This window comes from Stegostoma tigrinum, chromosome 12, assembly GCF_030684315.1.
Source record: "Stegostoma tigrinum isolate sSteTig4 chromosome 12, sSteTig4.hap1, whole genome shotgun sequence".
Lineage (NCBI taxonomy): Eukaryota > Metazoa > Chordata > Chondrichthyes > Orectolobiformes > Stegostomatidae > Stegostoma > Stegostoma tigrinum.
In genome coordinates, this window is record NC_081365.1 from 23,564,228 (window position 1) to 23,577,791 (window position 13,564).

The window sequence follows — 13,564 nt, forward strand, 5'->3', positions numbered from 1 at the left end:
TCGGAATGGCAACCGGTGACAAGTGGTGTCCCGCAGGGTTCAGTGTTGGGCCGCAGCTGTTCACTTTATATATTAATGATCTGGATGAAGGGACTCGAGGCATTCTGGCGAAGTTTGCCGATGATACGAAGATAGGTGGACGGGCAGGTAGTACTGAGGAGGTGGGGAGGCTGCAGAAAGATTTAGACATTTTAGGAGAGTGGTCCAGGAAATGGCTGATGAAATGCAATGTGACTAAATGTGAGGTTTTGCACTTTAGAAAAAAGAACACAGGCATGGACTATTTTCTAAACAGTGAGAAAATTCATAAAGCAGAAGTACAAAGGTATCTAGGAGTATTGGTCCAGGATTCTCTAAAGGTTAACTTGCAGGTAGAGTCCATGATTAAGAAAGCTAATGTAATGTTGTCGTTTATCTCAAGAGGGTTGGAATATAAAAGCAGCGATGTGCTTCTGAGACTTTATAAGGCTCTAGTTAGGCCCCATTTAGAATACTGTGTCCAGTTTTGGGCCCCACACCTCAGGAAGGACATACTGGTGCTGGAGTGTGTCCAGCGGAGATTCACACGGATGATCCCTGGAATGGTAGGTTTAACGAACAATGAACGGCTGAGGATCCTGGGATTGTATTCATTAGAGTTTAGAAGGTTAAGGGGAGATCTAATAGAAACTTACAAGATAATGCATGGCTCAGAAAGGGTGGACGCTGGGAAGTTGTTTCTGTTAGGCGGGGAGACTAGGACCCGAGGACACAGCCTTAGAATTAGAGGGGGTACATTTAAAACAGAAATGAGGAAACATTTCTTCAGCCAGACAGTGGTGGGCCTGTGGAATTCATTGCCACGGAGTGCAGTGGAGGCCAGGACGTTAAATGTCTTCAAGGCGGAGATTGATAAATTCTTGATCGCACAAGGAATCAAGGGCTATGGGGAGAGTGCAGGGAAGTGGAGTTGAAATGCCCATCAGCCAAGATTAAATGGCGGAGTGGACGCGATGGGCCTAATGGCCTTACTTCCACTCCTATGTCTTATGGTCTTATGATTCCTGGGTGTCTGTGGGAATGCCTTGAGGGTATCACTGAAGTTCTTTCTCCGTCCACCGGGGACTTGGCGTCTGTTTTGAAGCAGGGAGTAGAGCACCTGCTTGGGGAGTCCTGCTGATGATGTGCCCAGCCTCTGTAGCCGATTAAGGACGGTCAGTGCCTCGATGCTGTGGATGTTGGCCTTGTCGAGGAAGCCGGTAATTGGTGTGTCTTCCTTCCCAGTGGTTTTGCAGGACCTTACTCAGGTAGCATTGGTGATACTGCACCAGTGCCTTGAGGTGTCTGCTGTGGACAGTCCACATCTCAGAGCTATTTAGGAGGGTGGGTAGCACCACAGCATTGTAAATCATGACCTTGGTGTCAAGTCTGATGCTGTTGTCCAAACCTACGTTAATTGGAACAATGAGATGCAGGGAGAAGTACCCTTGTTCCTACGACACCCCTCCCTGAAAATCCAATGCCACAGGAAGCTCAGAATAGACCCTGAACTGCTCCAAGAGTTACGTAGATTCTTGATAAACAAGGGACTGAAAGGTTATCATGCATAGATGGGAATATGGAATAATTAGATCAAACATGACCTTATTGAATAGCAAGGCCGGTCCAAGGAGTGAGCACCTGCTCCTAATTTCTGTTTTCATATGATCTTATTGAATGGTGAAGTAGACTGAAAGAGCCAAATGGCGTCCTCCTGTTCCCAAGCCCTATGTTTTTAAAAATGAGCTGATAGCAGACGAACAGTGCTTGTGTACCATTAGGATTCCGTCAGATTTTTAAAAAAATCCAGGCCATGGTTCTACTGACCACTTTCCACATAAGAACATAAGAACTAGGAGCAGGAGTAGGCCACCTGGCTCCTCGAGCCCGCCATTTAATATCGTGGCTGATCTTTTTGAGACTCAGCTCCACTTCCCTGCCCACTCACCATAATCCTTAATTCCATTACTGTTCAAAATTTATCTAGCTTTGCCTTAAAAACATTCAGTGAGGCAGCTTCAACTGCTTCACTGGGCAGGAAATTCCACAGATTCACAACGCTTTGGGTGAAGAGGTTCCCCCTGACCTCAGTCCTACATCTGCTTTCTTTTATGTGGAGGCAATGCTCTCTAGTCCTAGTTTCACCTGCTAGAGGAAACAACCTGCCTGCCTCCACCTTATTCTATTCCCTTCATAATCTTATATGTTTCTGTAAGATCTCCCCTCATTCTTCTGAATTCCAATGAATATAATCCCAGTCTACTCAGTCTCTCCTCATAATCCAACCCTCTCAACTCTGGAATCAACCGAGTGAATCTCCTCTGCACCCCCTCCAGTGCTAGTATATCTCTTCTCAAGTAAGGAGACCAAAACAGTACTCCAGGTGTGACCTCACCAGGACCCTATACAGCTGCAGCATAGCCTCCTTCTTTTTAAACTCCATCCCTCTAGCAATGGCAGACAAAACTCCATTTGCCTTTTTAATTACCTGCTGCACCTGCAATCCTACTTTTAGCGATTCATGCACAAGGACACCCAAGTCTCTCTGCACAGCAGCGTGTTGCAATTTTTCACCATTTAAAACATCATCCATTTTGCTGTTATTCCTACCAAAATGGATGACCTCACACTTATCATATTTTAATCCACTGCTTTTATTTTAAACACATTTCCCTGTTTGAGGCTCCCAGTACTGGCATGACCAACTCCTATGAAATAAAGAAAGATAAGCTTCAACTATGGGTTTCTGGTGACCTACTGATGGTGTACCCATAACAGCTGGGAAGTGGTGGCGGGGCTGGGAGGGTGGTGTGTTGGGGTTGTGGTGTGTGGCTGCGAGATAGTGTGCATCGTGCTCTTTAAGGCAATCAGAGCATACACCTTTTCACATAGAGTTATGACATTATCATTTCTACATTGACTCAAACTGGCAGCCTGCACAAATCACTTAACACAGGCTACACAGAAGAGAGGGACAACATGCATTCCTCAAAAGGTATGGGACAAAGAGTCAAAATAAAAACATGGGTCAGTTGGTCACCCTCTCCAAGATAGTTCCATAATTTGTAGCTATGAACATCTGCAGGTGATCTGTTGTGCAACTTATCAACATTTCTTATGCTGGGCTTTTCTGTGAACATCTCCCTTTGCACAAAATAAATTGCGCTATCACTTATAATTACAAGTAACCTCTTATGAATAGTAAATCAACAAAGTTATCATTCATGGAAAATAAAGTATTTTCCACTTATTCCCTCTCACACTTGACTGTCCCTTCACATGCATTGCAAAAGTATCTTTCAAGTCTGCAGGTATCCTAATGATATACGAACACTGTTAACTGCTTTCAGTGCATTCTTAGAAACATCGGACTTGGGAACAGGTGTAGGCTATTTCACCCTTTGAGTCTGCTTCACCATTCAATAAGATGAAATGAAAACAGAAATTAGGAGCAGGAACTCACCCCTTAAACATGTCCTGCTATTCAATAAGGTCAAGTCATGTTTGATCTGATTATTCCACATTCCCATCTATGCATGATAACCTTCCAGACCAATTTTTAAAAAAAATCAGGAATCTACCTAACTCTTCACTAAAATGATTTAAAGACTGTTTCAATGTCCTTTCGAGGAAGAGAGTTCCAAAGACTCAAAACCTGTGAGAAGATATTTCTCCACATTTCCCTTCTAAATGAGAAACCCCTTATTTTTAAACATTTTAGAATCTCCCAAGGGCACCCTATCAAGACCCTCTAGATCTGTTATACTTCAATAAAGTCACCTGTTATTCTTCCTACCTCCAGTGAAAACAAGCTGATCCTGCCTAATATTTCCTCATAAGACAAATGTCATTCTAGGTATTTCTCTAGTAAACCATATTTGATCTGCTTGTATCACAGTTAACTATTTCCTTATTTAAAGAGACCAATACAGCACATAGTCCTCCTGATGTGGTTTCACTAATAGCTTGTATAGCTGAAGCATAACCTCCCTACTTTTGGAACCCAAAGAACTGCAGATACTGGAAATGTGAAACTAAAATGGAAATTGCTGGAGGAACTCAGCAGGTCTGGCAGCATCTGTGTAGAGAAGACAGAGTTAATATTTTGAGTCAGTGATTCCTTCTTCAGGACTAATAACAGCTAGGAGAAGGTGTTATGGAAGCTGAAGACAGGGGGTGGGGAGAGGAGGGGTGAGTGGATAGACAGAGACAGAGCCCAGAGAGAGTATGGCAATTGGACAGACAAGGGGACAGATGATAGTATGTCAGGGAGAAAGAAAAGCTAATCATATGAACTATAAGAAGGTGAAAATGGTTTGGATGTGTTGAAAGCAGCCCATGTGATGACAGGGTCTGGTGTGAGGGGGTTGGGGTAAAGACATGAAAGCAGGTGTTCAGGCTGTAAAATTATTGAACTTGATTTGAGTACTGAAGGCTGGAGGGTTCCCCAATTTTAGGATGAGATGCTGTTCTTCCAGCTTGAACTGATCTCTGTTGAAGTACTGCAGCAAGCCTGTGACAGAGCTGTTGGCCAGGGAACATGGTGGTGTGTTAAAGTGGTGGGCAATCAGAAGCTCAGGGTCAGAAAGAGAATGAATGGAGTCTTTACAGGAAGCAGGGTGTGAGGATATTCACTCCAGGTAACTGTGGGAATAGGTGGGCTTGTAGTGGATATCAATTTTGCAGACAAAACTTAGACTTTTCAACGGAAGTGGTCACCCAGTCAAGTGAACCTTCTATGAACTTCTTCTAAAGCAGTTCCTGCAGTGATGTTTTTCACTGGGGAATGCCATTTGTGTGCCAAATGTTGTTGCCAAGGTAACGATTGTTGCTTATCCATTGCTATTGTTGGAGAATGGTGGACCTCTGGGACAGCTTTGTCTGCAGTTGCTGGCTCACACCTTGCTCATCAGCTGGCTTCAGTGAAGGTGCAGGTTCTGTTGTTTCATGTAATTGTCTGAACATGTGATGACAGAGCTGTCTATTCACACTCTACATGTATGATTGAGGTGACCACTGCTGTATGAAGATTCCAATTTGCTATTTGGGATGGCTCCTATTGAAAGTGTATAATGTTTGCACTGTAACTGGCTCTCCAATGCTCAGTTCCAGTAATGATTTGGCAGTTTTATCAAAGTGATATTTTGTTTTCTGCCATTTTACTTTGACCTTGTCACTTACACCTGTTGGCCATGGCATTTGTGCTGCAGCTCTGAAAAAGAATCATATTCAACTCAAAGCATGGGCTCTCTTCCTCTTTCCATTGTTGCTGCTAGACACGCTGAGTATTTGCAGCACTTTCTGTTTGTACTTGAAGGTAAGACCAGGGATTAGGGTCAGGAAAATGTGGAAACCACAGGTTCATGGTACAAATTGCAATTTAAATTGGGCGAAGAAAGAGAAATATAGCAGTTGTCAGGGAGAGTATAGTTGGAGGGATAGATGCTGTTCTCTATAGCTGAGAATGCAAGTCTGAAAAGATTTGTTGTTTGCCTGGTGACAAAGTAAATTACATTGCCTTAGAGCTGACATGGACAATAAAGCTAATTCAGTTTGATTCATTTCATAATCAAATGCCCTCAATGTAAGTTAAAAGGAAAGTCACCATAATCTCAGAGGAAATGGGGCTGCTCTCTCATGAGGTAGATGACCGGTAGTGAGTTTAATCTGAGGGTCATGACTCCCCTGGCAAGGAACAAGGGTTGAAATTGAGAAGGCAGTACTTTAGTAGTAACATCAGGTAGTGCAGGAATTAAACCCATGCTCCCAATGGAAAACTGAAATGAATACGATTTGAACATATTTCTTAAAATAGTATTCAGACACAAACAGATTAAATTCACAATAATCTTTGGATTTATTATTACTTTAGCTTAATTTAGGGGATCTTCAAAATGTACATAAATAATTGTTGGGAAGGAAGCTGAAATGGTCGTGATGTTAATGGTATTTCATGTTAGGAGTAGAATAATCAGAGACAACAGAAAAAGCTGCTGTTAAATGCATTAAAATAAAATTTCATACCCAACATTTTAAATGTGGGTCTTAGAATTAATTTAGGAGACATAGTGGTAAGCCTATACTCAAAAATTGTAATCATCCCTTGGTGGAATAGTGCCCTAGTTTAACAAATTATTGCTCTATCCTTCTGTCTTAAGAAATATGTACATTTTTTTCTGTTCAACCCTTTTCTACCATTAGTCTTAAACATTTGCTATTTACGTATATGCCCATACTTCTTGCAAAAGCTATGGGAAGGGTTTGCAGCCACAGTATAGGTGGGCTCATGTTATTGTCCACCCCCTGCCTCTTTTTCAGCACCTGCATTGAATCTGTTACATCTAAAATATTATCCTGCTCCAGTGAAGGGCTGCTAGACATGAAATGTTAATGCTGTCTCCTAAAAACTGTTTATGCTCCAGAAACATCAACCCCTTTTACAGCACCTTCCAAACCCACAATCTCTACCGCCTCGGAAGAGAAGAGCTGCAATGCCTGGAAACACCAACTCCTGTAGATTCCCTTCCAACCTGTTGTATTACTGTAAAGATTCAAGACTATACAGGACTGTATCTTTAAGACAGTTACATGACGTAATGACATGTGACATTCTGGTATAAAGTTACCCACTTCACCTGCAGTTTTTCTTTATAATGGTGTAGTCCATTAGCTGTGTAGCATGCAGTAAGACAACTAACTACAAAATGAAGACAGTAAGGCTGTGATATTGCCGCTTTGTAAATATAGTTAGCATTGTCAATCACTTAAAAAACACATCTGATTAACAAGAACCTGATTCTCTATGGTATGTATTACATGGCTAACATATATAATAGCATAATGGTGGCAGCAATTGGGTACTAAAAGCTTGTCATGACAGGAAGTTAATGGTAGTAATTGGACAGTAAACGCTGGGAAGATGGCAGCACAACATAAAGTTGTAAAAAGGTGTTTTTTCCTGACTAACAGTAAACATAGAAACTAGATGATGTGTGCCAGTCTGCAATATTGTGGAAATACAGTTTTCTTAAAATACTGTACAGGCACAGATAGTTTCCATTAGTTCTCTAATCTTTGGATTTATTATTATTTTATCATTATAAATAGCTAGTTTTGTAAATAAAATTCATGACATCTGTCTCTCAAGAACCCGACTTTTGTGGCATATGTTACAGGGGCTACCATATACAAAACCACAAATGGCTTCACAAGTTACGCACCATCCTGACTTGGAAGTATTTTACTGTTCCCTCATTATCACTGAGTCAAAATCCTGGAACTCAATTCCTAACAGCACTGTGGGGATACCTACACCTCAAGAACTACAGCAGTTCAAGATGGCAGCTCATCACCATCAGTTCCAGGATAATTAGGACACCCATAACCATTGGAAGAATGCAACAACAATTCTGAGCCTATTTGTTTCACCTCAATGTAGAAATAGGTATCAGGAGAAACCATTAGGGATATACTATTAATAGCAAAGAGCTAACTAGGAACAAGCAATCTGGTTTCTTGAAAGAAAAGTAATACTTTGCTGTTTGGGAGGCTTGTCACACAGATGAGTAATGTGGTATATGAATGTTATTACTAGTGTAACGCCAAGTACATGGGCCCTTATGTCCCAAACACTAGTGTATCATATCAAACAGCATATTTTTTAGGCTGTTTGCAACAAGCAAGTTACTAACCACGCCCAACTAATCTATGCTTGCAAAACTTGTAACACAGTACCTAACATGAGATTTGATTCTGCAACTGGACAACATTTACTGGAAAATCTTGTTAGTGTGAGTAATTATGCTGATGATCAATTTAGGATTGGTTGTTTAGGCTCACCGTGTGGTGCTGGAAGCTACAATAATTCATATTTACAATCCTGTTCTTTGCAGATGGAAAGAATATATAAGTATGCTGCATCTGTTTCAACTGAACAAAATAAGTAACAACCATTTGACGAAGGGTCTAGGCCCGAAACATCAGCTTTTGTGCTCCTGAGATGCTGCTTGGCCTGCTGTGTTCATCCAGCTTCACACTTTGTTATCTTGGATTCTCCAGCATCTGCAGTTCCCATTATCTCTAACAACCATTTGGTGTTATTTTTTCATAGGGCAATGCCCTTATGTATCATAGTCAAATGCTTTGTTTAAAATGTAACAAATTTGACTGTTAACTGTCAATCAGCACGCATTCTCCATGGTAATGCTGCCTCCAATCAGAGTCTACTGCCAAACAATTAGCACTCTCCTCTCATGTGATGTAAATGTTGGTATTCCCCTTAAATTTGTATACTTGTGAAATGTCCTAAAGAATGTAGGGTGAAAAGCTTTAATAAAATGTTTTCTTAGTTAAGCTTAGGGAATACTTTTCTATAGCATGTAGAACTGGAAACTTCTGCTGGAACTATTAGAAACACTCGTTGAGTCATAGTTGGAGTATTGTGTACAGTTTTGTACATGCTTTTTAGGGAGAATTTCAAGGAGCCATAAACTAAAATAACTAACTTTACTAAATGACCTCAGATAAAGAAATTACCACCAAGATTTCACTCTCTGTATTTCTACTTTAACACTTTCACCTCTGAGTTTGACTGGTAAGATTATCATTGATAAGACATATTTCAATGAATCCTGTATTCCCTCAGGCCAAGAAAGTCCTGTTGGTGGAGCTCTTCAGAATGCCTTTACAGTCACATAACCAAAAACAGTTGGTTCTTAGCCTGGTCTTCTGTCAGATCTTTTACAAACCTTAAGTATTTGAACATATTTTTCAGATTCAGTCTCTTTTAGCTCACTCATTCATCAGCTCCCCAAGAGCTTCTGGAATTCTATTTTTATTCTTACTCTCACACAGTAAACTAATCCTTTCATGGAACTTAAGTGTCATATTTAACTCAAAATGTTAACACTGTTGTTCTCTCCATATATGCAGCCAGATCTATTGAATTTGTCCAGTTTATACTCTTTCAAAGTACTTTGTTGGCTTCTCCTCACACAAATTCTGGATTTCTCTTTCTGTATGCTTTATTATTATATTGGCATCTGCGTCTGGGTGCTTCATCTTTCAGCTCTCTAGCTTGCTAAATTCCTTTGTCTTTTACAACAGTAACTTTTTTGTTTCTCTGAGCCTGGTCATATGACTTTTTGTACCTCAATTTCCTTCCAGTTGGTACAGCTTCAATGCCAAGGGTCACCAGATCACATGGACCAGCATTTCTTACTATTTCAGAAGGTTATAACAAGTTTCTTTCCAAATACTAACAATTCTTAAAATTCTGTTGTAAACATTCTTAAAAACAGATTCCACATATATTTAAACTAAATTAGAACTTTTCTACTGTACTGTTTCTGTCTCAAATGTTATTACTATGTGCAACAGATCTATAAAACAGGAACTTAGAAGTGGAATCAATCTGGGTCTGTCTTTTTTGCTATAAATTCTGTTTGTTCTGTGAGGAGTATCACTTGATTAAATATTACTGGGGAACAAATTTGAGTTTTAATATTTGTTTTGAGAACTTTAAGTTTTCAAAATAAGATGGACAGTGCATTTTTGATATAATTTTAAAAGTGAGGGACAAGTCATGAGGAGCCATGGGATTGAAAAATTTAGGTTAGCTATTTAGTTTAAAAGTATGATATGCATGATGATTTGATGTGATAAACACAATCTCCCATTCTAATTTTAATATTTTTGACTTTTAGTTTCCTTTTCCTTTGTACATCTATGCAAAAATATAACCCCACACACTGAGAGGTTAGGGTCTGGAATGAACGCAAAATACTGCAGGTGTGGGAAATCTGAAACAGGGAAGCTCAGCAGATCTGGCACCATCTGTGGAGATAAACAGAGTTAATGTTTTGATTCCAGTATGACTCTTTTTCCAAATACTTGTTCTGAAGAAGTCATGTTAACTCTGTTTTTCCTCCACTGATGAAGCAGTGGAGAAGGAAGGAAATGGCATAAAGTAAATTGCTCCTGCGGAGAGCTGGTGTAGACATTGTGTTATGAGCCAGTTGGTCACCCTCTGAGCCGTGTCAGTTAGATCATAGAATCCCTACAGTGTGGAAACAGGCCCTTTGGCCCAACAAGCCCACACTGACCTTTGAAGCATCCCACCCAGACCCATACCACTGTAACCCACCTAATCTACACATCTCTGAACACTACGGGTAATTTAGTATGGTCAATCCACCTCTCCTGCACATCTTTGGACTGTGGGAGGAAACCGGTACACCGAAAGGAAATCCATGCTGACACAGGGAGAATATGCAAACTCCACACACAGTCACTGTGGGGCAGAATTGAACCTGGGTCCCTGGCGCTGTGAGGCAGCAGTCCTAGCCACTGAGCCACCGTGCCATCCTATACAATTCTACGACTTTTAAAAAATTTTCCTCTACTTTTTCAATGCCTGTACTATTTATTGTGTTTTGTTTTATACATTTCTTTTTGATTCATTTATTATGCAACGAGTTTTTGTTTCCTCTACCACTGACTGAAAAGCTTATTTTTGTAATTTTTATCTGGTCAAACTGACTTGGGTTGTGCAGTCTAATTCCCTTTCTTAGTTTTGACCAAAAATTGGTGTTCCTATGCATCTGCTGCTTTTGCCCTTCCAGATGATAGAGACTGCAGGTTTGGAAAGTGCTGAAAACTGGAAGGCTCATTTAGTTTCATTAATTTTCTACATTGCAACAGTTTGCAATTACAGACCCGGGATTCAATGGAACAATTCTGTGGGAAATGTTAAAACTAGATTAGAGACTAGATTAGAGCTGCCAAACATTTTACAATGATGGGTCAGACAGACCTAGGAATGATGTTATATCGACCAGAACACATTTTGGAAAATTGCATATAACTGTAGAAGATATTCATTTTTTTTAATGTTCACCAATTCAAATTCAGTTTTATTTATGTTTAACATATTATTAGACTTCTATGGTCTATTATCCATTTGTGTAAGGCTACGTAATTGTTAATGTTGATTGCAAGAATTGCTTTTTTCTATCCAATATAAAAATGAAACTGGAAAGTGGCCATGGCTATCAGTTAGAGGTGAATTAGATTGAAAGAAAAGATATTCAAATTGGCTAAAAAACCCCCCCCAGCAAACCTGAGGATTGGGAGCAATTTAAGATTCAGCAAAAGAGGACAAAGAGTTGGTGGGAGGCTGGTGAGGTAGGGGAATAGAGCACAACAGTAAGCTTACATCTTGATTGAAAAAGCTTCTATAGGTACGTGAAGTGGAAAAGATTGAAGATAAATCTAGGTCCTTATAGTCAGAAGTAGAGGTAGTTGCAATGGGGAACAAAGATGGCAAACCAATTAAATGTATGCTTTGGTTCTTCTTCACAAAGGAAGACTAAATAACTTCCCAAAATGTTGGGAAACACAGAGTCTAGTGAGAGGGAGCACATAAATCAGCATTAGTAGGGAAAATGTGTTGGGGAAATTGATGGGATTAAAGGCCAATAAATCCTAAGGCCCCAATAAAAAACATGCCAAAATACTCAAAGAAGTGGTCCAATAAATAATAGTTGCATTGTTGGCCATCTTTCAAGATCCTACAGACACTGGAACAGTTCGTATGGATTGGAAGGTAATTAATATAACTCCACTATTTAAAAAAGAGGTAGACCAAAAAAAAACCAGGGAATTATAGTCCCATTAGCCTAATATTAGGCGTGTGGAAAATGCTAGAACCCATTGCAAAAGGTTTAATCACAGAGCATTGGGAAAACAGTGATGGGATCAGTCAGCATGAATTTACAGCAGGGAAATCACGTGTGACGAATCTGCTGGAATTTTGAGAGAATGGAGCTCGTAGAGTTGATAGGAGGAACCGATGGATATGGCTTACTTGGACTCTCTGAAGGCTTTCAATGAGGTCTCTGATATTAGATTAGCGTGTAAAATTAAAATGCACGGGATTGGAGTCGAGTACTGACATGCGTGGAGAACTGATTACCAGACAGGTAACAAAGAGTAGGAATAAAGGTATCTTTTTCTGAATGTTAAGCAATGACTAGTGGGGTACCACAGGGATCAGTGCTTGAACCCCAGCTATTCACAATATGTATTATTAACTTACATGATAGAACTAAGTATAATATCTTGACACAAAGCTGGGTGGGAGGGTATGAAGAGGATGCCAAGGTGCTTCATTGTGATTTAGACAAGTTGAGTGAGTGGGAAAATCCATGGAAGTGAACTATATTTTGGACAAATGCAAGGTTATCCACATTGACAGCAAAAACAGTAAGGCAGATTATCTGAATGGTAATAGATTGGGAAAGGAGGAGGTCCAATGAGACCTGGGTGTCCTTGTATACCAATGACATGCAAGTACAGCAGGCCATGAAGGCCTTCATATCAAGAGGATTAGGGTACTGGAGCAGGGATGTCCTGCTACAATTGTACAGGGCTGAGTGAGATCACACCTGGAGTACTCTGCACAGTTTTATATTCCTTATCTGAGGAACTATGTTCTGGCTATTGAAGGAGTGCAAAGATTTACCAGTCTGAGTTCTGGGAAAGCAGGACTGATGTATGAAGTGTTGCAAAGTTGGGTTAGTGGGGCGTTAGAATTTGTTTGTAAAATGATGGGGGTTGGGGGCGGGGCGAGAGTGCATGACCCCTTTAGAAGACAATGTGCTTTATCTAGCACCCCCTGTGCTAGATAAAGATCCCCTGTGATCCCCTGTGGGCATTCCCCTCAGCAATAAGTATACTGTTTTGGATACTGCTGGGGGGGTTGACCTACCAGAGGAAAGCCATAGTAGTCAGTTCTCTGGCACTGAGCCTGACACTGTGGCAAAGAAGGGAAGGGGGCAGAATAGAAAAGTACTCGTGGTAGGGGACTCGATAGTTAGGGGAACCGACAGGAGATTTTGTGGGCAAGATCGGGATTCCCGGAAGGTATGTTGCCTCCCTGGTGCCAGGGTCCGGGACGTCTCCGATCGGGTGTATAAAGTTCTGAAAGGGGAGGGTGAACAGCCAGAAATCGTGTTACATATTGGCACAAATGATATAGCCAGAAATAGGTTTGAGGATATAAAAAGTGATTTCAGGGAGTTAGGATGGAAGCTGCAGAGCAGGACGAACAGAGTAGTGTTCTCTGGTTTACTACCGGTGCCACGAGATAGCGAGGTGAGGAACAGGGAGCGGGCGCAGCTGAACACGTGGCTACGCAGCTGGTGTAGGAGGGAGGGCTTCAGATATGTTGATAATTGGGATGCCTTCTGGGGAAGGTGGGACCTGTACAAGAAGGACGGGTTGCATCTGAACTGGAAGGGGACCAATGTCCTGGGTGGAAGGTTTGCTCGAGTAGTTCGAGAGGGTTTAAACTAGTATGGCAGGGGGGTGGGAACCTGAGCTGTATACCAGAGGTGAGCGTTGATGCAGGTGAGGCAGTAGCAAGAGGTAGACCAGCTAGTGGGAAGGATTTTCCTGGGAAGGAACCAAGGGATCGGTTAAAGTGTGTTTGCTTTAATGCAAGGAGTATCAGGAATAAAAGTGATGAACTTAGAGCATGGATCAG